The sequence below is a fragment of the Choloepus didactylus genome, chromosome 5, assembly GCF_015220235.1.
Source record: "Choloepus didactylus isolate mChoDid1 chromosome 5, mChoDid1.pri, whole genome shotgun sequence".
NCBI lineage: Eukaryota > Metazoa > Chordata > Mammalia > Pilosa > Megalonychidae > Choloepus > Choloepus didactylus.
This window is the reverse complement of record NC_051311.1, coordinates 84,848,596-84,874,403: the sequence shown is the minus strand read 5'-3', so window position 1 is coordinate 84,874,403 and position 25,808 is coordinate 84,848,596.

Below are 25,808 nucleotides of genomic sequence, written 5' to 3'. Positions count from 1 at the left end.
TGGGATCAAACCAAGGAAGCATAGCAGAGATTTTGAAAATTGACCTGACATTGAAACCACAGTCTGCAAAAGTTAGTCTAAACCTAACTGGGGTGATTGACTGCTGATACAAAATAAAACAAAAAAAATCTACTTTCTCCAGAGGATTTTAGCAGGACTCAGACTTTCAGAAAATAAACAAAATGGGTAGGGTACAATCTAAAATTATTCAACATACAAAGAATGAGGAAAATATAAGCCACTTTCAAGAGAAAAGACAACCGGCAGATGCATCCCCAAGATAATCTGAGTGTTGGAATCATCAAAGACTCTAAAGCAGACATTATAGTTATGATCCATGAAGTAATATTACAGTCCCTTGACATTGAAAAAAATATAGAATTTCTCAACAGAGAAACAGAAATTATAAGAACCAAATGGACATTTTAGAACTAAAAAATGAGATATCTTAAGTAAAAAAATAATCATAGATGGGCTCCCCAACAGAATGGAGATGACAGAGAAAGAATCCGTGAGACTGGAAATATATCAATAGAAATTATCCATGTGAAGAGGAAAAATGTTGAACAAAATTAATATCAGGGACTTGCAGGAAAATATCAAATTTGAAAATATTTTATCTTCATCTTTTCCTAGTATTACATTAACACAAGGTTATACCTTTTAATAATGTTAATTTAAAAAAAATTTCATTAATCTCATGAATCAACAGGGCCTAAACATTCTATAAATGTATTAGTTCACTTTAAGAACATTATCATTTTAAAACATATCTCCATGTTTTAAGAAATCAAACTGAAAAATTTTAATGGATAGTATTTGAAATCTTCTTAGGTCATAAGCCTTAGTCTTCGTGAAAGGTAAAAATAGAGTGCTATTTCTGGCAGTGGGAACTTAGATATCCAGAAAAACCTCTTTTTAAAAAAAAAGCCTGAAAATCTGGATAAAATAAAGCAAAGGTCCTTTTAAATGCAAAGTTAATCTTATATTGAAGAAAAGGAAATCTCCAAAGACTTTAAAAAGATGTTTAATACCAGAGTGCTATCCTGAGCACATTTGCCAACCTTGGTGATAATGAATCTTCAATATTAGTAATGAATTATTAGTTATTAATTTGAACCCAAGGAGAGTAGTAAATTTCTTGGGCAGCACTATCTGGAGAGTTGGAACTGAAACAGCTGCCTAAAGTTGGTATTAAATTTCATTCATAAGTAAAAATAAGTATTCTTTTTCTTTCTCAAACTGAACTCTGGCAGAGAAAAAGTGTGTACTAAAAAATAATTACAGGCTTGCCTCACAATAGGACTGAGATCTAAATTTGTACTATTTATAGTTTTATGAAGCCTTCAAGCTGATAAATATAAATACTGGATCTATTATAGTAAGTTTCCAGTGCTACATGGTAAAAACAAATTTAATTCTTATCTCAAGAAACTTACCCTCAGCTAGTGCATTATAAGATTCTGATACATGAAGGTCCACTAATCTTTAGGAAGCAATACATATTATAAGGGAAAAATGCCACAGGGCATGTTGGCATACATTACAAAGAACAAAATTAGATGATAAGACATTTAGAAAATAAAGTAAATGAATCATCAGGTTTAAAAAGTACACTAAATCCCAAACTTGATTTGAACAAGCAAACCTACACCATAATGTAGTGATTCTGCAGAACACAGAAGACAAAGCAAAGACATTAAAATAAACCAGAAAGAAAAGGTGGATTGCAAGTGAAAGAATGTCAATTAGACTGAGGACAGCATTTCAGCATAAGCCAGAAATATTCTAAAACAGCTGAGAAAAATAACTGAAAACAAATGGTTTTATATCAAGCTAAATTATAATTCCAGAAAGCCATAGAAATAAAGATATTTCCAGATAATCAAAACTCAGAGAACATCCTGAAGAAAGAGTTAATTGAACTCAGAAGGAAGAACTGTGTTGAAAGAGGAATGTTAAGCATATAACCAAAAAATATTTTAGGGCAAAGATAAACAAATATTGGATTGTAGGAAATAAAAAGTAATATCTAGAGGAGTGTATTAGTTAGGGTTCTCTAGGGAAACAGAATCAACAAGAGATATCTATACATATAAAATTTATAAAAGTGTCTCACACAACTGTGGGTATGCAAGAGTCCAAATTCCATAGGGCAGGCAGCAGAATGGCAACTCCAATGAAGATGTTCGATGAATTCCTCAGGCAGCAAACTGGCAGCTCCGATGAACTCTTCAGGAAGTGCTTCATTGGTCAGCCGAAGAAGCAAAGGTCCTCTATCTCTCTTGCTTAAAAGTCTTCAACTGATTGGATTAAATCCAGCTGATTGCATTCTCTCATTGTGGAAGACATGCCCTTTATTGATGTAATCAGTTACAGCTGCAGCCAACTGACTGATGATTTAATAAACCAGCCTTCTGATTTATTAACCATCCACAAATGTCCTTGCGGTAATGGTTAGGCCAGTGCTTGCTTTGTCAGACACCTGGACACCATTACCTGGCCAAGTTGATACATGAACCTAACCATCACAAGGAGTAATGTGGAAATTAAATAAATACATACAATATGGAAAGGTTAAATTACTAGAAGATTAGAAACACTATGTGTCCTTTCCAAATCAGAAAGTAAAAAGAATTAAAAAAAAGAAAAAAAAAAACTCTTTAAATCTAAAGCCTTATGGGAAAGGGGGAAAAAGGACAAAGAAAAAACTTGAGCATAAAAAAAATCACAGATATATATTGTAGAAATTAATCCAAACACATAGTGATCACGTTAAAATTAAATAAATCCAAGTTGCTTGTTAGAAAACAATGGTTGTCATAGTGTATTTATAAAACAGAAAGCATTCATATATATGTTGTTTACAGATACATATTTAAAACACAATGGGAAAGAGAGGTTGCAAGTATGGAAAACTATATATTAGGTGTATAATAACCAAAATAAAACTTGTATAGTTCTATTAATATCAACTTTTTGTTCTCCTTAAATATTAATGAACATAGCAACAGACTACTAAATCATGGCACTTTCACATAATGGAATGCCATACAACATTGAAAATAAATTAACTAGAGCTAGATGTTGAATAACACAATATTAAGTTGCAGGAGGATAAGTATAAGTTATGACATCACTTATATAAATGTTTAATACATTAAAAATTTTAATGTGTTATAAAAAGGATCATCAGTAATATTTTAAATAATTTCTTACCCTGGCTAATGGTTACCCAGGTGATGCTATGTTATTCTTTATGCCATTTTGTATATCTATAACAGATCAGAAGAACAATACAATATCAAAAATAAAAAGCTAAACATAGATTCTATAGAACTTTAGCTTTCTCTGGTTTGTATAAGCCTTTTTCTTGGAATGACAATATTATCCGGCTTTGTTTGTATAATGGAATAATAAATCACTAGAGTCATCATAGGATTGATTTGGCAACAGCACTTTTTTTCCTCAACCCCAGTAGCAGAACCTTGTCTAATTTGTAAATCCCAGGATGTATTGCTGTCCTTTTGAAGTAGTCACATTATTTATTTTCTACGGACATTAATTTTATTCTCATTTTTCTTCTCTAGGTAATTAGGGTATCTTGAAGCCCAACCCATTATTCATTTGAGGGTTTATAAATCTTTCTATAGCTTGAACTGCCTTTCTAGACCTGAACCTACTTTCAAGGGTCTTTATCTTCCCATCCACCACAATTCTCATGATGTGTAGTTGAAAGAGCATGATGCCTAAGAGAGCATAAATCTTAATCTTTTAAACTGCAATCCCAGTTTCATCACACGGCCAAAAGAATAGTGTATTTTTGATAGTATAGAAAATATAAAAGGAAGTATATATATACACATACAAACATACACATGTATGTGTGTGCATATATATATATGTACACACATGCATACAAACATACATTTTCATGACAAATATAGTTAATTTTGTTTGTTTTGATTTTTAATTTTCCACAGTAATACTAATATAGGCTGAGTCATTCCTCAGGTTTTGGTTCTTAGAAATTATATCACCTTCTCCCTAAACTTGCTGCCCCAGCCACCATTCATTCTGGATTTTTATCTCAACATCATAAGGAGTGATGAATACAGTAAACTTCTTCATGTGTCTGTGTGCATGTGTGTGGTGAATCACTGTGATGTGAATTTGTCAGGTCTGTCTTCAGGCCCCTGCATTCAGATTCAGGTATATAATCCAAAATGGGCCAATGAAAGAGTCTCATCATCCCCAGGGATTGTGTCAAGGAGGGTATGTGATCCAAGCTAGTTCAACTGAGGTCTTTCCTGTGACTTAGTCAAATATCAGAATAGATGACCATCCTACATCAAGGTGTTTAAGCTCAAATAAACATGGAACTAGTAGCAGCAATCTGACCTGCTAAGAGATGAGATACTTTCTAAGAGATGAAGAGATAGAGAGACAGAGCTCTGGTGACAACATTTGATCCCCTGAACCCAGTAAGCAAGAAAATATGAGTAAACCTGGAGATACAGTGATGGGGCAATGCCATATGATCCAGATTTGTGTGAACCCAATAGTTCTTTCAGACATCCCAACCATGTGAGCCAGTTTTTCTTAAGCTTCTTAGAATTGGCCTTCTGAAATTTGCTATCAAAGGTCAAGAATAATATTGATGATATTTTAGTTTTGTTTCTGAACTTCTCATTGAAGTACAGCATACATACAGAAATAGTGAAGCATCGTAAATATTCAGTTTGATAGGCAACTGTAAACACTCCCAGTAACCAACACCCAGATCCTGAAACAGAAAAATACTGATATCATCAAATCCCCCCTTAAAACCCTTTCAATCGGAGGCGGGGCAAGATGGCAGACTGGTGAGCTGTAAGTTTTAGTTACTCCTCCAGGAAAGTAGGTAAAAAGCCAGGAACTGCGTGGACTGGACACCACAGAGCAATCTGTCTTTGGGCATACTTCATACAACACTCATGAAAACGTGGAACTGCTGAGATCAGCGAAATCTGTAAGTTTTTGCGGCCAGGGGACCCGCGCCCCTCCCTGCCAGGCTCAGTCCCGGGGGAGGAGGGGCTGTCAGCTCCGGGAAGGAGAAGGGAGATCTGCAGTGGCTGCTCTTATCGGAAACTCATTCTACTGATTCAAACTCCAACCATAGATAGACTGAGACCAGACACCAGAGACTCTGAGAGCAGCCAGCCCACCAGAGAGGAGACAGGCATAGAAAAAAAACAACGCGAAAAACTCCAAAATAAAAGCAGAGGATTTTTGGAGTTCTGGTGAACACAGAAAGGGGAAGGGCGGAGCTCAGGCCTTGAGGCGCATATGCAAATCCTGAAGCAAAGCTGATCTCTCTGCCCTGTGGACCTTTCCTTAATGGCCCTGGTTGCTTTGTCTATTAGCATTTCAATAACCCATTAGATCTCTGAGGAGGGCCGTTTTTTTTTTTTTGTTTTTTTTTTGTTTTTTTTTTTTTAAATCCTTTTTTCTTTCTCTAAAACAATTACTCTAAGAAGCCCAATACAGAAAGCTTCAAAGAATTGCAATCTGGGCACGTCAAGTCAAGAGCAGAACTAAGAAAGCTCTGAGACAAAAGGCAATAATCCAGTGGCTGAGAAAATTCACTAAACAACACAACTTCCCAAGAAAAGGGGGGTGTCTGCTCACAGCCACCATCCTGGTGGACAGGAAACACTCCTGCCCATCACCAGCCCCATAGCCCAGAGCTGCCCCAGACAACGCAGTGTGATGGAAGTGCTTCAAATAACAGGCACACACCACAAAACTGGGCGTGGACATTAGCCTTCCCTGCAACCTCAGCTGATTGCCCCAGAGTTGGGAAGGTAGAGCAGTGTGAATTAACAAAGCCCCATTCAGCCATCATTTCAGCAGACTGGGAGCCTCCCTACACAGCCCAGCAGCCCAGAACTGCCCTGGGGGGACGGCACTCACCTGTGACATAGCACAGTCATCCCTCAACAGAGGACCCGGGGTGCACGGCCTGGAAGAGGGGCCCACTTGCAAGTCTCAGGAGCCATACGCCAATACCAAAGACTTGTGGGTCAGTGGCAGAGACAAACTGGCAGGACTGAACTGAAGGACTAGACTATTGCAGCAGCTTTAAAACTCTAGGATCATCAGGGAGATTTGATTGTTAGGGCCACCCCCCCTCCCCGACTGCCCAGAAACACGCCCCACATACAGGGCAGGCAACACCAACTACACACGCAAGCTTGGTACACCAATTGGGCCCCACAAGACTCACTCCCCCACTCACCAAAAAGGCTAAGCAGGGGAGAACTGGCTTGTGGAGAACAGGTGGATCGTGGACGCCACCTGCTGGTTAGTTAGAGAAAGTGTACTCCACGAAGCTGTAAATCTGATAAATTAGAGATAAGGACTTCAATAGGTCTACAAACCCTAAAAGAACCCTATCAAGTTCAGCAAATGCCACGAGGCCAAAAACAACAGAAAATTATAAAGCATATGAAAAAACCAGACGATATGGATAACCCAAGCCCAAGCACCCAAATCAAAAGACCAGAAGACACACAGCACCTAGAGCAGCTACTCAAAGAACTAAAGATGAACAATGAGACCATAGTACGGGATATGAAGGAAATCAAGAAGACCCTAGAAGAGCATAAAGAAGACATTGCAAGACTAAATAAAAAAATGGATGATCTTATGGAAATTAAAGAAACTGTTGACCAAATTAAAAAGATTCTGGACACTCATAGTACAAGACTAGAGGAAGTTGAACAACGTATCAGTGACCTGGAAGATGACAGAATGGAAAATGAAAGCATAAAAGAAAGAATGGGGAAAAAAATTGAAAAACTCGAAATGGACCTCAGGGATATGATAGATAATATGAAACGTCCAAATATAAGACTCATTGGTGTCCCAGAAGGGGAAGAAAAGGGTAAAGGTCTAGGAAGAGTATTCAAAGAAATTGTTGGGGAAAACTTCCCAAATCTTCTAAACAACATAAATACACAAATCATAAATGCTCAGCGAACTCCAAATAGAATAAATCCAAAAAAACCCACTCCGAGACATATACTGATCACACTGTCAAACATAGAAGAGAAGGAGCAAGTTCTGAAAGCAGCAAGAGAAAAGCAATTCACCACATACAAAGGAAACAGCATAAGACTAAGTAGTGACTACTCAGCAGCCACCATGGAGGCAAGAAGGCAGTGGCACGATATATTTAAAATTCTGAGTGAGAGGAATTTCCAGCCAAGAATACTTTATCCAGCAAAGCTCTCCTTCAAATTTGAGGGAGAGCTTAAATTTTTCACAGACAAAGAAATGCTGAGAGAATTTGCTAACAAGAGACCTGCCCTACTGGAGATACTAAAGGGAGCCCTACAGACAGAGAAACAAAGACAGGACAGAGAGACTTGGAGAAAGGTTCAGTACTAAAGAGATTCGGTTTGGGTACAATAAAGGATATTAATAGAGAGAGGGAAAAATATGGCAAACATAAACCAAAGGATAAGATGGCCGATTCAAGAAATGCCTTCACGGTTTTAACGTTGAATGTAAATGGATTAAACTCCCCAATTAAAAGATATAGATTCGCAGAATGGATCAAAAAAAATGAACCATCAATATGTTGCATACAAGAGACTCATCTTAGACACAGGGACACAAAGAAACTGAAAGTGAAAGGATGGAAAAAAATATTTCATGCAAGCTACAGCCAAAAGAAAGCAGGTGTAGCAATATTAATCTCAGATAAAATAGACTTCAAATGCAGGGATGTTTTGAGAGACAAAGAAGGCCACTACATACTAATAAAAGGGGCAATTCAGCAAGAAGAAATAACAATCGTAAATGTCTATGCACCCAATCAAGGTGCCACAAAATACATGAGAGAAACACTGGCAAAACTAAAGGAAGCAATTGATGTTTCCACAATAATTGTGGGAGACTTCAACACATCACTCTCTCCTATAGATAGATCAACCAGACAGAAGACCAATAAGGAAATTGAAAACCTAAACAATCTGATAAATGAATTAGATTTAACAGACATATAGAGGACATTACATCCCAAATCACCAGGATACACATACTTTTCTAGTGCTCACGGAACTTTCTCCAGAATAGATCATATGCTGGGACATAAAACAAGCCTCAATAAATTTAAAAAGATTGAAATTATTCAAAGCACATTCTCTGACCACAATGGAATACAATTAGAAGTCAATAACCATCAGAGACTTAGAAAATTCACAAATACCTGGAGGTTAAACAACACACTCCTAAACAATCAGTGGGTTAAAGAAGAAATAGCAAGAGAAATTGCTAAATATATAGAGACGAATGAAAATGAGAACACAACATACCAAAACCTATGGGATGCAGCAAAAGCAGTGCTAAGGGGGAAATTTATAGCACTAAACGCATATATTAAAAAGGAAGAAAGAGCCAAAATCAAAGAACTAATGGATCAACTGAAGAAGCTAGAAAATGAACAGCAAACCAATCCTAAACCAAGTACAAGAAAAGAAATAACAAGGATTAAAGCAGAAATAAATGACATAGAGAACAAAAAAACAATAGAGAGGATAAATATCACCAAAAGTTGGTTCTTTGAGAAGATCAACAAGATTGACAAGCCCCTAGCTAGACTGACAAAATCAAAAAGAGAGAAGACCCATATAAACAAAATAATGAATGAAAAAGGTGACATAACTGCAGATCCTGAAGAAATTAAAAAAATTATAAGAGGATATTATGAACAACTGTATGGCAACAAACTGGATAATGTAGAAGAAATGGACAATTTCCTGGAAACATATGAACAACCTAGACTGACCAGAGAAGAAATAGAAGACCTCAACCAACCCATCACAAGCAAAGAGATCCAATCAGTCATCAAAAATCTTCCCACAAATAAATGCCCAGGGCCAGATGGCTTCACAGGGGAATTCTACCAAACTTTCCAGAAAGAACTGACACCAATCTTACTCAAACTCTTTCAAAACATTGAAAAAAATGGAACACTACCTAACTCATTTTATGAAGCTAACATCAACCTAATACCAAAACCAGGCAAAGATGCTACAAAAAAGGAAAACTACCGGCCAATCTCCCTAATGAATATAGATGCAAAAATCCTCAACAAAATACTTGCAAATCGAATCCAAAGACACATTAAAAAAATCATACACCATGACCAAGTGGGGTTCATTCCAGGCATGCAAGGATGGTTCAACATAAGAAAAACAATCAATGTATTACAACACATTAAAAATTCGAAAGGGAAAAATCAATTGATCATCTCAATAGATGCTGAAAAAGCATTTGACAAAATCCAACATCCGTTTTTGATAAAAACACTTCAAAAGGTAGGAATTGAAGGAAACTTCCTCAACATGATAAAGAGCATATATGAAAAACCCACAGCCAGCATAGTACTCAATGGTGAGAGACTGAAAGCCTTCCCTCTAAGATCAGGAACAAGACAAGGATGCCCGCTGTCACCACTGTTATTCAACATTGTGCTGGAAGTGCTAGCCAGGGCAATCCGGCAAGACAAAGAAATAAAAGGCATCCAAATTGGAAAAGAAGAAGTAAAACTGTCATTGTTTGCAGATGATATGATCTTATATCTAGAAAACCCTGAGAAATCAACGATACACCTACTAGAGCTAATAAACAAATTTAGCAAAGTAGCGGGATACAAGATTAATGCACATAAGTCAGTAATGTTTCTATATGCTAGAAATGAACAAACTGAAGAGACACTCAAGAAAAAGATACCATTTTCAATAGCAACTAAAAAAATCAAGTACCTAGGAATAAACTTAACCAAAGATGTAAAAGACCTATACAAAGAAAACTACATAACTCTACTAAAAGAAATAGAAGGGGACCTTAAAAGATGGAAAAATATTCCATGTTCATGGATAGGAAGGCTAAATGTCATTAAGATGTCAATTCTACCCAAACTCATCTACAGATTCAATGCAATCCCAATCAAAATTCCAGCAACCTACTTTGCAGACTTGGAAAAGCTAGTTATCAAATTTATTTGGAAAGGGAAGATGCCTCGAATTGCTAAAGACACTCTAAAAAAGAAAAACGAAGTGGGAGGACTTACACTCCCTGAGTTTGAAGCTTATTATAAAGCCACAGTTGCCAAAACAGCATGGTACTGGCACAAAGATAGACATATAGATCAATGGAATCGAATTGAGAATTCAGAGATAGACCCTCAGATCTATGGCCGACTGATCTTTGATAAGGCCCCCAAAGTCACCGAACTGAGCCATAATGGTCTTTTCAACAAATGGGGCTGGGAGAGTTGGATATCCATATCCAAAAGAATGAAAGAGGACCCCTACCTCACTCCCTACACAAAAATTAACTCAAAATGGACCAAAGATCTCAATATAAAAGAAAGTACCATAAAACTCCTAGAAGATAATGTAGGAAAACATCTTCAAGACCTTGTATTAGGAGGCCACTTCCTAGACTTTACACCCAAAGCACAAGCAACAAAAGAGAAAATAGATAAATGGGAACTCCTCAAGCTTAGAAGTTTCTGCACCTCAAAGGAATTTCTCAAAAAGGTAAAGAGGCAGCCAACTCAATGGGAAAAAATTTTTGGAAACCATGTATCTGACAAAAGACTGATATCTTGCATATATAAAGAAATCCTACAACTCAATGACAATAGTACAGTCGGCCCAATTATAAAATGGGCAAAAGATATGAAAAGACAGTTCTCTGAAGATGAAATACAAATGGCCAAGAAACACATGAAAAAATGTTCAACTTCACTAGCTATTAGAGAGATGCAAATTAAGACCACAATGAGATACCATCTAACACCGGTCAGAATGGCTGCCATTAAACAAACAGGAAACTACAAATGCTGGAGGGGATGTGGAGAAATTGGAACTCTTATTCATTGTTGGTGGGACTGTATAATGGTTCAGCCACTCTGGAAGTCAGTCTGGCGGTTCCTTAGAAAACTAGATATAGAGCTACCATTCGATCCAGCGATTGCACTTCTCGGTATATACCCGGAAGATCGGAAAGCAGTGACACGAACAGATATCTGCACGCCAATGTTCATAGCAGCATTATTCACAATTGCCAAGAGATGGAAACAACCCAAATGTCCTTCAACAGATGAGTGGATAAATAAAATGTGGTATATACACACGATGGAATACTACGCGGCAGTAAGAAGGAACGATCTGGTGAAACATATGACAACATGGATGAACCTTGAAGACATAATGCTGAGCGAAATAAGCCAGGCACAAAAAGAGAAATATTATATGCTACCACTAATGTGAACTTTGAAAAATGTAAAACAAATGGTTTATAATGTAGAATGTAGGGGAACTAGCAGTAGAGAGCAATTAAGGAAGGGGGAAAAATAATCCAAGAAGAACAGATAAGCTATTTAACGTTCTGGGATGCCCAGAAATGACTATGGTCTGTTAATTTCTGATGGATGTAGTAGGAACAAGTTCACTGAAATGTTGCTATATTATGTAACTTTCTTGGGGTAAAGTAGGAACATGTTGGAAGTTAAGCAGTTATCTTAGGTTAGTTGTCTTTTTCTTACTCCCTTGTTATGGTCTCTTTGAAATGTTCTTTTATTGTATGTTTGTTTTCTTTTTAACTTTTTTTTTCATACAGTTGATTTAAAAAAGAAGGGAAAGTTAAAAAAAAAAAAAAGAAAGAAAAAAGACAGACAAGGGAAAAAACAAAAAAAAAAAAAGATGTAGTGCCCCCTTGAGGAGCCTGTGGAGAATGCAGGGGTATTCGCCTACCCCACCTCCATGGTTGCTAACATGACCACAGACATAGGGGACTGGTGGTTTGATGGGCTGAGCCCTCTACCATAAGTTTTACCCTTGGGAAGACGGTTGCTGCAAAGGAGAGGCTAGGCCTCCCTGTATTTGTGCCTAAGAGTCTCCTCCTGAATGCCTCTTTGTTGCTCAGATGTGGCCCTCTCTCTCTGGCTAAGTCAACTTGAAAGGTGAAATCACTGCCCTCCCCCCTACGTGGGATCAGACACCCAGGGAAGTGAATCTCCCTGGCAACGTGGAATATGACTCCCGGGGAGGAATGTAGACCCGGCATCGTGGGATGGAGAACATCTTCTTGACCAAAAGGGGGATGTGAAAGGAAATGAAATAAGCTTCAGTGGCAGAGAGATTCCAAAACGAGCCGAGAGATCACTCTGGTGGGCACTCTTACGCACACTTTAGACAACCTTTTTTAGGTTCTAAAGAATTGGGGTAGCTGGTGGTGGATACCTGAAACTATTAAACTACAACCCAGAACCCATGAATCTCGAAGACAGTTGTATAAAAATGTAGCTTATGAGGGGTGACAATGGGATTGGGAAAGCCATAAGGACCAAACTCCACTTTGTCTAGTTTATGGATGGATGTGTAGAAAAGTAGGGGAAGGAAACAAACAGACAAAGGTACCCAGTGTTCTTTTTTACTTCAATTGCTCTTTTTCACTCTAATTATTATTCTTGTTATTTTTGTGTGTGTGCTAATGAAGGTGTCAGGGATTGATTTAGGTGATGAATGTACAACTATGTAATGGTACTGTAAACAATCGAAAGTACAATTTGTTTTGTATGACTGCGTGGTATGTGAATATATCTCAATAAAATGATGATTTAAAAAAAAAAAAAAAAAAAAAACCCTTTCAATCATTACCATTTCTAAAAGTAGCTATAATAATATTGTTTCCTTTTTTCAGTATTTTATTAAGGAGATTTTCAAACATGGAAAAAATGTGAAAATTTTTTAAGTTGACTCTTACATAACCACCTAGACTCTACAGTAAAACATTTTACTATCCTTCCTTTATCACATATACATGTATTCTCCCCTCTGTGCATCCCTTAATCTGTCACATTTTTGATGCATTCAAAACAATCTGTTGTTACCAGTATACTTCCTTGCAAATTTATCAGCATGCACATCCTCGAAGAGCATCAATATTCCCTTCTTTAAAACATTTTTTTTAATTATAAACTTGTAGGTATACAGCATTCCCATTTATACTCCCTTGCTAATACTTTGCATTAGTATGGTACCTTGTTACAATTAATGAAAAAATATAATTGTACTACTAACGAAAGTCCATAATTTCCATTTCAGTATATTTTCCCCATATACCACCCTATTATTAACAACTTGCATTAGTGTGGTATATTAGTTCTAATTCATGAAAGAACGTTTTTGTAATTGTCCTATTAACTATAGATCATCATTTACAATAAGGTTGACTGTGTTGTACAGTCCTATGTTTTATCTTTTAGTTTTTATTCTAGTAACATATACACAACCTAAAATTTCCCCTTTAAACCACGTTCATATATATATATTTCAGTGCTCTTAATTGGTTTCACAATGTGCTACCATCACCACCACCCATTACCAAAACATTTCCATCATTCCAGATAGGAACCCTGTACATTTTAAGATTTAACTTCCCATTCCCTATCCCTACCCCATGCCCTGGTAAACTGTATTCTAAATTCTGACTCTATGAGTTTGCCTATTCTAATTGTTTGAAATCACTGATAACATACAATATTTGTCCTTTGGGTCTGGCTTATTTAACTCAACACGATGTCATCAAAGTTCAGCCATGTTGTCACATGTATCAGGACTTCATATCTTTTTATGGCTGAATAATGTTCCATTGTATGTATGTAACCATTGTGTTTATCCATTCTTTGGTTGATGGGTGCTTGGATTGCTTCCATCTTTTGGAAATTGTGCTATACTGCTATGAATATTAGTGTACAAATATCTTGGAGTCTCTGCTTTCAGTTATTTTGGGTATATACCTATTAGTGTGATTGATAGGTCATATGGTAGCTGTATACATAATTGTCTGAGGAACTGCTTAACTGTCTTCCACTGAAGCTGCAGCATTTTGCAATTCCACCAACAATGACTGAATGTCCCTATTTCTCCACATCCTCTCCCACACACAATTTTCTGTTTTTTTTTTTTTTTATGAGTAGCCATTCTAATGAGCATGAAATGGTATTTCATTGTGGTTTTCATTTGAATTTCCCTGAAGACTAATGATGTTGAGCATGTTTTCATGTGCTTTTTAGCCATTTGTATATCCACTTTGGAGAAATGTCTGTTCACATTGTGATAGTTAGGTTCATGTGTCAACTTCACGATATGATGGTTCCCAGCTGTCTGGTCAAGCAAGCACTGGCCTAACTGTTGCTGTGAGGACATTTGTGGCTGGTTAATAAACCAATAGGCTGGTTTATTAAATCATGAGTCAATTGGCTGCACTGTGACTGACGACATCAATGAAGGGCGTGTCTTCCACATTGAGAGAATGCAGTCAAATGGATTTAATCCAATCAGCTGAAGACTTTTAAGCGAGACAGATAGAGGACCTTCACTTCTTCTTTCGCTGACCAGTGAAGCATTTCCTGAGGAGCTCATCGAAGTTGCCAGTTCATTTCCTGAGGAGTTCATTGAACATCGTCATTGGAGTTGCTAGTTGGCTGCCTGCCCTATGGAATTTGGACTCATGCATACCCACAGTTGCATGAGACACTTTTATAAATCTTATATTTATAGATATCTCTCGATTCTGTTTCCCTAGAGAACCCTGACTAATACACACATCTTTTGCCCATTTTTTATTTTTTTTTGTCTTTTTCTTGTTGAGTTGTAGAATTTCTTTATATGTTCTTGATATTAACTCTTATCCAATATGTGCTCTCCAAACATTTTCTCCCATTAAGTAGGTTGTAATTTCACTTTCATGGTGAAGTCTTTTAATGCACAAAATTTTTTATTTTGATGAGTCCCATTTATCTGTTTTTTTCTTTGGTTGCTTGTTCTTTGGGTGTAAACTCTTAGAAACCATTGCCTAACATTATATCTTGAATATGCTTTCCTACATTCTCTTCTAGGAGTTTTATACTCCTGGTTCTTATATTTAGGTCTTTGATCCATTTTGAGTTAATTTTTGTATATGGTGTGATATAGGGAGTCCTCCTCTTGCATATGGCTATCCAGGTCTCCCAGCACCATTTGTTGGAGAATATTTTTCCCAACTGAGTGGACTTGGGAGGCTTGTCAAAAATCAATTGGCCATAGATGTGAGGGTCTATCCTTGTGCCAGTACCTTGTACTGATTTCATTTTTAGGTCTACTAACTTTGCTTTAGATTCTTCAGGATTTTCTATGTATAGAATCATTTAATCTGAAAATAGTGAAAGTTTCACTTCTTCCTTTCCATCTTGCATGCCTTTTATTTCCTTTTCTATTTTTTTATTCTTTTGGCCTAACTACTCAGGCTAGAACTTCCAGTACAATGTTGAATAACAGTAGTGACAGTGGGCATCCTTGTCTTTTTCCATATTTTAGAGGGAAAGATTTTAGTCATTTACCATTGAATATGATGTTAGCTGTGGATTTTTCATATATGCCCTTTTCCATGTTGAAGAAGTTTCCTCCTATTTGTATTTCCCTAAGTGTTTTTAACAAGAAGGGATGCTGATTTTGCCAAATGCTGTTTTTGCATCAAATAAGATGACCACATGTTTTTTTTTCCCTTCATTTTGTTAATGTATTTTATTACATTAATTGATTTCTTATGTTGAACCACCTTTGCATAGTGGGATATGTATAATTCTACTGTATAATTCTGTAAATGTGCTCTGGATTAAATTTGCAAGTATTTTATTAAGGATTTTTGCATCTATATTCATAAGATAAATTGGTCTGTAATTTTCTTTTCTTGTGTCTTGATCTGATTTTGGTATTAGGGTGATGTTGGCTGCATAGATTGATGTAGGTAGTGTTCCCTCCTTTTCCATTCTCTTTACCTGTAATTGGTCTGTTGAGATCTCTTTCTTCTAGAGTCAGTGTAGGTTGTTTGTGTGTTTCTAGAAATTTGTCCATTTCATCTAGGATGTCTGAAGTTTGTTGGCAAACAGTTGTTCATAGTATTCTTTTATGATCCTTTTCATTTCTGAGGGGTCTGTAGTATTATTTCCTCCTCTTATTTCTGAGTTTATTTGTGTCTTCTCTTTTTTCTTTGTCAGTCTAGCTAAGCACTTTTCAATTCTAATGAAAAGGGCCAACTTTTGGTTTTGTTAATGTTTTTTATTTTTTTTTAATTCTTTTTAAATTCTTGATTTCATTTATTTCTGTTGTAATCTTTATTTCTATCCTTCTGTTTACTTTGGTGTTAATTTGCTCTTCTTTTTCTTGTTCTGCCAGGTGTGCAGTTAGGTCTTTGATTTTAGTTCTTTTTTTTTTTTAATGTAAATATTTAGGTCTATTAGTTTCCCTCTCAGAATTGCCTTAGCTGCATCTCATAAGTATTGATATGATAGGTTCACATTTTCATTCATCTCAAGATATTTACTGATTTCCCTTGCAATATATTGTTTGTCCCACTGATTATTTAAGGGAGTGTTATTTAACTTCCATATGATTGTGGATTTTTCAGTTTTACATCAATTATTGATTTCCAGCTTCGTTCCATTGTGGTGAGAGAAAATGTGCTGTATAATTTCAATCTTTTCAAATTTATTGAGACTTGTTTTGTAACCCACCATGTGGGTTCTTCTGGAGAATGAACCATGTGCCATTGAAAGAATTTAAATCCTGCTCTTTTAGGATTTAGTTCATTTATCACATTATTTAAGTTCTCTCTTTCCTTATTGATCTTTTGTCTAGATTGTCTGTTGATGAGAATGACATATTGAAGTCTCCAACTATTATTGTAGAGATTTCTGTTTCTCCCTTCAGTTTTGCCAGTGTTAGCCTCATGTGTTTTGGGACATTGTGGTTGGGTGCATAAATATTTATATGTTATTTCTACTTGATTGATTTACCCTTTTATTAATATATGGTGTTATTCTTTGTCTCATAGCAACTTTTGACTTAAAGTCTGTTTTGTCCAAGATATATTAATTTAGCTATCCCAGCTCTTCTTTGGCTACTATTTACATGAGTATCTTTTGCCATCCTTTCACTTTCAACCTATTTGTCTTTGGCTCTAACAACTTATAGCTGAATCATGCTTTTTTATCCAGCTGCCAATCAGTATCTTTTGATTGGGGAGTTTAATCCATGAACATTTGGTGTTATTACTCTAAAGGCAGTACTTCAGCAATTTGGCCCTTAGATTTTTTATTTTCATATCTTTTTTTCTATCTCTTTTCCTTTATTGCAACTTCCTTTTCTTTAGAGTTGATCTTTTGTGATGTATCTGACTGATCCATTTCTTATTTCTGTTTCTGTTTATATTTTAAATACTTTCTTTGTGGTTACCCTGGGGTTTATATTACACAACCTATATCAATAACCTACTAATTTGAAAAGATACCAATGTAGCATCAATAGCATACTGGTGTCTGCTCTTCCATATCCTTCTGTTTCCCCTCTTAATGTTGTTTTGCCCCACTTTACCTATTTATATTTTGTGTGTCCATTGTCAAGAAATATGTCTTTTGCTTGTTCAATTGTATTCTGTCATTTATAGGGATGAAAGAGTAGAGTTACATACTTAGGACATAGTACTATTGGGTTTTACATTTACTCCTTTAGTTATCCTTACTGAAGATCTTCCTTTCTTCACACTACTCCAAGCCCCTGTCTCTTGTCTTTTCCTTTCAACTTGCAGGCAGGTCTTTTGTTGACAAACTCTATCGGTTTCTGTTTATCTTTGAGTATTTTAAACTTCCCCACATTTTTGAAGGAGAGTTTTGCCAGATAAAGAATTTTGGGCTGGTAATTTTTCTCTTTTAGTACCTTAAATATATCACACACTGCTTTCTCACATCCATGGTTTCTGATGAGAAATCAGTATTTAGTGTTATTGTGCACCCCTTATATGTGATAAATCACTTTCTTTGTTGCTTTCAGTATCTCTTTATTTTTGGCATTTGACATTCTGATTAGTGTGTGTTTCAGAGTGGGTCTATTAGGATTTATTCTGTTCAGAGTATGTTTTGCAGTTCTTGGATTTTTATATTTATGTCTTATAAGATTTGAGAAATTTTCAGTCATTATTTCCTCAAATATTCTTTCTGCCCCCATTTCCCTTTTCTTCTCCTTCTAGGAGACTCATGATGTGTATGTTTGTATGCTTCATGCTGTCACTCAAGTCCTTGAGTCACTGCTCAATTTTTCCTATTCTTTTGTCTATCTCTTCTTTTGACTGTATGATTTCAATTTTCCTGTCTTCTAGTTCACTGATTCTCTTTTTTCAAACCTGCTTTTGCAGATCTCTAGTGCATTTTCAATCTCCATTATTTTGCCTTTCACCTCCATAATTTCTGTTTCTTCTTAAATTTCCAAAGTCTTTATGATCACACATTGTCTTCTTAATATTTTTTAGTTCTACATTCATATTACTTTCATCTCTTTGAATTGATTTATGAGATTTGTTTTAATTTCTTTTATCAGTTTTTCCAAATCTGTGTTTCCCTTGAAGGTTTACTTTGTTCACTTGACTAAGCCATATCTTTGTATTTCTTAGTATGGCTTGTAACTTTTTGCTGATGTCTGGGCATCTGATTATTTTTATGTGTTAACTCTGGAGGTCAGTTTCTCCTTGTCTAGGTTTTATTATTGATTGGCTATTAAGGCTCTTCTTTGATGGGCCTTTGATGTTTGGTCCAATCTATTCTTTACCTTGAGAGTAGAAGGTGTACAGATTTTCTCAGCTCTTATTCATCTGGTTCTTTCCCCTCCATATGCTGTACAATGTTTAAGACTGGACTTTTGTACAATTGCTTCACTTCCAGGAGAAATCTTCCTTTCCTCTTTTCCTTCTTTGGGAATCTTGATCTTTTCTGTTTGTGTGCTGAATTTTCTCCCCAGCTACTATGATTTGTTTAAGTTCTCTCCCTCAATGTTCCCTTTTCCTTACACTTTTCTGTTCTGGGACCCATCCTGTCTTACAGAAGTCCGGCTTTCACCCTTTATCTTTTTCTGGGAAACTTTTCTGCCTCCAGTTTCTTCCCTGTTAAGGTATCCACCCCAGGGAGCCAGATGAGATCAATCAAGAAAGATGGATCTACCCAGAAAAGTCCATTTTGCATGTAGATGATCCCATTAGCAGAGACTGGATTGACTGTACACGTCTTACCAACACTTCTTCTATGGTCTATCTCCCCCCATGCTCCCCAGGCATCCTTTTATGAATGCAGCACAACTCAGAGGCTCTTTTGTTCTGCTCTGGGTCTCTGCAGACTTGGATCCATGTTCCTTGATACGTATGGGGTTCTAACCCACTGCTGTAAGTGACTCTGTAGTCTGCGTCCATGGCATGAAAGACCTTGACTTTGCTGCCGCTGCATGACTCCCAAGCTGTGTGGGACTGAGTTACGGGAAGGCATCTAGACTGGCATGTCCAGGACAGAAAGTCCCTACTGATCTTGGAAATCATTTTTCTTTTTCTTTGATTCAGTGTTTGTGGATTCCATCTCCAGTCTCTATTGTCCTTCAGAGTTTCAAGCAAGTGGGATTTGTCTTATTTTTAGTTGATTCTGAAGGGAGACTTTTCCAGGGGATATCTTACTTGCCATGTTGACGACATCTCTGAGTCCATATCTTCTTTTTAGGAAAAACTTGCATATAATAATATAGAAATTATCCTCGAACCCCCTCAGACACAAACATAGTTCTTTTTTTTCATTGTGGTTGGATGGGTTGCCCAAAATTAAAAATACAGTTAGAGGGGTGAGATATGTGCTATATTTCTGGCTAGATTTCCTAAGCACTCAACAGTGCCATTTCATATAATTATGACTGTCTTTTTGACTCTTTGAATCATCCAGAAAATGTCAAGAATACTTACTTTCATTATTACCAATCATATTTAACTGTGTCAAGAGTCAAGTTAGCCAGGACTTTCCAGTTGTAGACAGTAGTTCTCCATAGAAAATTTTTCTCTCAGTGACAAATATCAAAGCTCCAGCAGAGACCTGGCATGCTCAGTGTTTGAACTTTATTCTGTTCTTCATGGTCCTATTTACTGTTTACATTAATGCACTTCAGAGATGCCCAGGAAAACAATAGGCTTTTTGAGTAATTAAAATACAGTCTGCAATCCTTAGAATAAGACTTGGAAAAGAGTCAGAAAGTCAGCATTCCAAACATGAAATCAGCCCTTGATTTATTAGGTGGGCGATTAAGTTCAATTTATTTAAGCATTTATTCTCACCTAAGCTATTATTCTCACTTCAAGTTTCTAATAAGTGTTGTGTATTTATAACAGGAATGTTTTTGTTGATGAATACAGCACTTTCCAAACCTGATAACCTATCTTACTTATGTCATCAATAGGAAGTGTATCAGATGCCATGCCCCTGAATTTATACTCATATCCCAAGCTTTGATGCTATTGTAGGTGGAATTCCAATGAAGGGTAAGGATACTGGGCTTCCATTATCAAACATGCCTTGCCAGATTCTTATAAATGAGGCCTGGGTATCACTTCCTAATGTTACTGTACCCTAGAAATGTGTTGGACTTCATATTCTGTACTGATTACTTTGTTTTCTCAACCTCTTCTCCAACCTCCACTGTATCCTCTGCCTCCAGCCAGTTGCATTTTTTTTTTGTTCACAGCTTTTACCCTCTTTAGGCCCTGTGATATGCATTTGATTTGCCCTGGAGAATATGTTTTTTGTTTATTTCTGTCTGTATTTTTGTTTTGCATGTAAGTAGTCCTTTTTAAAAACAACAGAACCATGTTCATTGCTAGGGACTAAAATGGGACCTTACCAACAGAATTATGCATAAGAGAAATACAATTCTTATGTGATGGTTTAACTATAAAATCAACTCATAATCAAAATAGCCAGAAACATTTCAAGTTATGCTAAAACAATTGTCTGACTCCAAAACCAGAAACTTTTTATCATAATGCTTTTGGATTCATTCTACCATCTAGTCTCTAATTCTTTCATTTATTCAATCAATGAACATTAATTAAGCACCTCCTATGTGCTCAGCAGAATTCAGAGCACTGAGGATAGGAACGGAAGGTACAAAAGTCCTTGCCTACATGGAAGCCACTTCTAGAGAAAGGGAACAGATACTATCAAATATCTAAGAATGTAATGAACTTGGCCTGTTTATGGAGCGTAATGAAAGGCAGTGTAATGAGAACATAGTGAGCAAATGGGAGAATATAGGAGATGAGGAAAGGAACAGAGAGAAGATTTAGTTCTTTCTTGGCCTTATAGGTATAGGAAATAATTTGAATGGATATTTTTATTTATTGAGGTTAAATTCACATAAAATAAAATCAACCATTTTTAAATGAATGGTTTAGTGGCATTTTTACATTTGCAGTGTTATGCAACCATTACTTCCATCTAGTCACAAAATTGAATGAAATTTTAGGCATGATGAAAAGCCATTGGGGAAAAAAAACTCATTTAGGATTGCAGGAAGATGGTAGAATAAGAAGTTCCAGAAATCAGTCCCTCTACCAAAAGGACTATTGAACTAGAAAGAACTGTCTGAATCAACTATTTTGAGACTCTGGAGTCTAGGGTAACACAATGCAGCATCCAAAGAAGAGTTCAAGGAATAGTTTGGTAAATTGTGGTAAATACAAGTGAATTTTGCCCTCCCTATAGCATCTACTATTCCCCATCTCCCAGCGTCATGGCACAAAGCAGTGGGGACTACAACCTGAATTCCTGGTGCAGCTTGCTAGTTCTAGGGTGAGATATAAAGACCTAGTGCCCCAAACTCAAGGAATATATGCCTTTATCGCTGACCGCTGCTTTTGATTAGCTGTTTCAGGTTGCCAGGGGCCAGCTCTGCATGCAGCCAATGTTCCAATCCCCCTCAGGCCAAAGTGGCAGAGGAATCTTAAACACAGTACCCTCCCTCAAAACTACAGAAAAGAGTTAAAGGGCCACAGTGATTGAGAGAGTGCCAAATCAAGAAAACACAGCTATAAAAGCCATAGAAGAAGCTCCTGGTTCCCTTATTGGTCCTTCCCACATTCCCGCCCCAGTGGAGGGGTGGCGCCAGCCTGTGGGTTCGCATTGTAAGTCCCTGGCCCTGCTCCAGTGGGAGAAGTGTAATGCCCATGTACCTACTAGAGTTCCTGTATATCAGTGCTGATCTATGGAAAGACTGAACCAGAAAACTTGCCTGAGTTTGCCCTTCCAGAATTTTGCTTGCAGACAACCAAAACAATGTAAAAAACAATTAAATTGAAGTAGTGTGGAGCAAAGGACTACCTGCATTAAGTCATATAATAAAGCACCCAAAAGAGGGTGAAAGTCTATTTCAAAAGGAGTAGAAGGGGCTTTCCAATTCCTGTAAACTGTAAATGGAATTCCTGAGGTCACCAGCAAGCACAAAACCAGCAAGAGAAGCAGGCTCCAAGACTACAAGCTGGCTCGGATAAGTAAAGAGGACCTTGCATTTTGCATTGGCTTTGGGCTGGTTTTCTTGATAGGAGATCTTAGTCCTGAATGAGACTACCAGCCAAAGCTGAGCCAATTTGCAAAGGCTGTGAAATGTGTTTTTTGCTATGGTTGACTTGTTTTGGCTAGCTCCTGGCACTTAAGAGAATCTCTGTCATGTAACTAGCTCTATACAAACCTAAGGAATAGATATCTCAGGGACTAAATCCCAGAGTTAGTACTTTAAAATATTAAAATGTACAGTGTGCAGCAAAAGAATACCAGCCAAACAAAGAAACAATAAATGACAGCCCATCCACAGGAACAAGATAAAAATCCAGAAATCATCAATGAAGAGGACCAGACTTTGGACATTCCAAACAAAGATTACAAAATTGACCCTAAATATGCTGAAGGAGATAAAGGAAAACACAGAGAAAGAATTAAAGGATTTGAGGAAAACAGTGAATGAACAATATGGGAATATGTTTGAGATTTTCAGCAGGAACCAAACAAAAATACTGGAGCCAAAGACCACAATAATGAAATGAAAAATTCCACAGAGGATTTCAACAGCAGATTGGAGCTGGCAGTACAAAGAATCAGAGTTCTCAAAGACAAGACAATTACAAAAAGAAAAAAGAATAGAAAAGAGCAAACAGAGCTGAAGAGACCTATGGGGCAATCTCAAGCATGAGGATATACACATTATGGAAGTCCCAGAAGGAGAAGAAAGAGAGAAAGGGGTAATGGATTGAAGCTGTATGTACACTCCTCCCCAAAAAAGATGTTCTTAAAGTTAATCCATTCCTGTGGGTGTGAACCTATTATAAGTAGGGCCCTTTGATGAGGCTACTTCAGTTAAGGTGTAACCCACTTAAATCAGGATTGGTCTTAATTGTATTATTGGAGTCCTTATTAATGGAATGGAATTTAGGCAGGGAAGTAGAAAGTCACAGAAAAAGCAGCTAGAAGCTGAAATCAGTGGAACTCAGAAAAAGAGGAAGAGACCAGGGATGTCACACTGTGTTTTGTCATTTGATAGAGAAACCAAAGATCCCTGGCAGCCAGCCCCAGAATGCCACAGTCTTGGGGAGAAAGCATCCCCTTGATGACACCTTGATTTTGACATTTTCCTAGCCTCAAAACCATAAGCTGATACATTCCCACTGTTTAACCAACCCACTTTATGATATTTGCTTAGGCAGCCTAGGAAACTACAACACCAGAATTTTTGTTTTTTAAATGACCCTCAATATGTTGAAAGAGATAAAGGAAACACGGAAAAACAACTAAAGGATACAAGGAAAATGATGAATGAACAGTGTGGGAATGTGTTTCAGATTCTCAGTAAGAACCAAACAGAAATACTGGAGTTGAAGATCATAATAACTGAACTGAAACATTCCGTAGAGGATTTCAACAGCGGATTGGAGCTGGAAGAAGAAAGAATCAGAGTTCTCAAAGGTAAGACAATTGAAATGATTCATGCTGGGGAACAGAAAGAAAAGAGAAAAAAGAGCAAACAAAGCCTAAGAGACCTGTGGGGCATCATCATTCATGTGGATGTACGCATTATGGGAATCCCACAAGGAAAAGAAAGGCAAAAAGGAGCAGAAGGATTATTCAAAGATGTAATGGCAGAAAACTTCTCAAATTTAAAGAAAGAAATGAATATGCACATTCAAGAATCCCAACAAAACCCAAACAGAATAAACTCAAAGCAAACCATACCCAGACACAAAGTAATCAACCTGCTCAATGCCAAAGAAAATGAGAGTTCTGAAAGCTACAAAAGCAAAGGAATGAGTTATGTATGAGAGAATTCCAGTAAGATTAAATGCTGATATCGCATCAGAAACCAGAGAGGCAAGAATGCAGTGGTATGAAATATTTAAAGTGCTGAAAGTAAACAAGTGCTAACCAAGAATTTTATACGCAGCAAGAATTTGAAAAATAAAGGAGAGTGTAAGACATTCCCAGATAAACAAAAGCTGAGGAAGTTCATCACCATGAGATCTATCCTGTAAGCAATGCTAAAGGGTGTTCTTCAAACTGAAAGGAAAGGACATGAGACACTGGATAGAAGTAACATAAAGAAATAAAGTAAAGGTTAACCATATGGGCACTTAAAAATGCCGATAATATTGTTTTGTATTGTTTGGTATTTAACTCCTCATCTGACTTTTATTGCAGGTTCTAAAATGCAAAAGTATAAAACAATGATAAATCTTTGGTTTTGCATATATAATGTACAAAGATATAATTTATAATAAGTATTTAAAAATGGGGAGAATGAGGGTTTAGAAACAGAGTATGTGTATGTAATTGATTTATGTTGGCATAAAATCAAATATGTTTGTTATAGATTTAGGATGATAAATTTTAATTACATCATAACCACAAGTAAAATATATGAAAAATAGATTCAGAAAGAAATGAGAAGGGACTCAAAATGCAAAAAATCAAATACATATGAAAGTAGGCATTAATAAAAGAATTAAGGGTCAGAAAAGGTAAAATACTTACAAAAACAAGATAGCAAAAAGGCAGAAGAAAGTCCTGTATCATCAGTAGTTACTTTAAATTTCAGTGGATTAAACTTTCCAGTCAAAAGACAGAGATTGGCAGAATGGATATAAAAGCATGTCTCAGTGATATACTGTTTACAAAAGACTCAGGTTAAATTCAGAGACACAAGTAGGGTTGAAAGTGAAAAGATGGAATATTTATATCATCCAAATAGCAAAAGATAGCTGGGGTAGCTATATTAATATCATATAAAATAGGCTCTAAGTCAAAAACCTGTTACAAGAGACAAAGAAGGCCACTATATACTGATAAAGGAGTCAATTCAGCAAGTGGGTATAATAATTATAAATATATATTCACCTAAAGGCAAAGTCCCAAAATATATGAAATAAATATTGACAGATTTTAATGTCAACACAAATGGTTCTACATTAGTAGCAGGAGATTTCAATACACCACTTTTAATATTGGACAGAATATCAGACAGAAGATTAATAAGGTAATAGAAGATGTGAATGATACTCAAAGCTGTCTAGATCTAACAGACATATGTAGAACACTTCATCCAACAGCAGCAGAAAACACATTCTTCTCTAGTGTACATAGATCATTCTCCAGGAAGACCATATGTTAAGTTCCAAAAACCTCAATAAATTCAAAGATACTGAAATCATACAATGTGTTTTCTCAAACCACAATGGAATGAAACTAGAAATCAATAACAGAGAGAGAAATGGAAAATTCACAATTGTGTGAAATTTAAAAATGATCTCTTAAGCAACCAACAGGTCAAAGAAATCACAGAATAAATTAGGAAATATCTTGAGGCAAA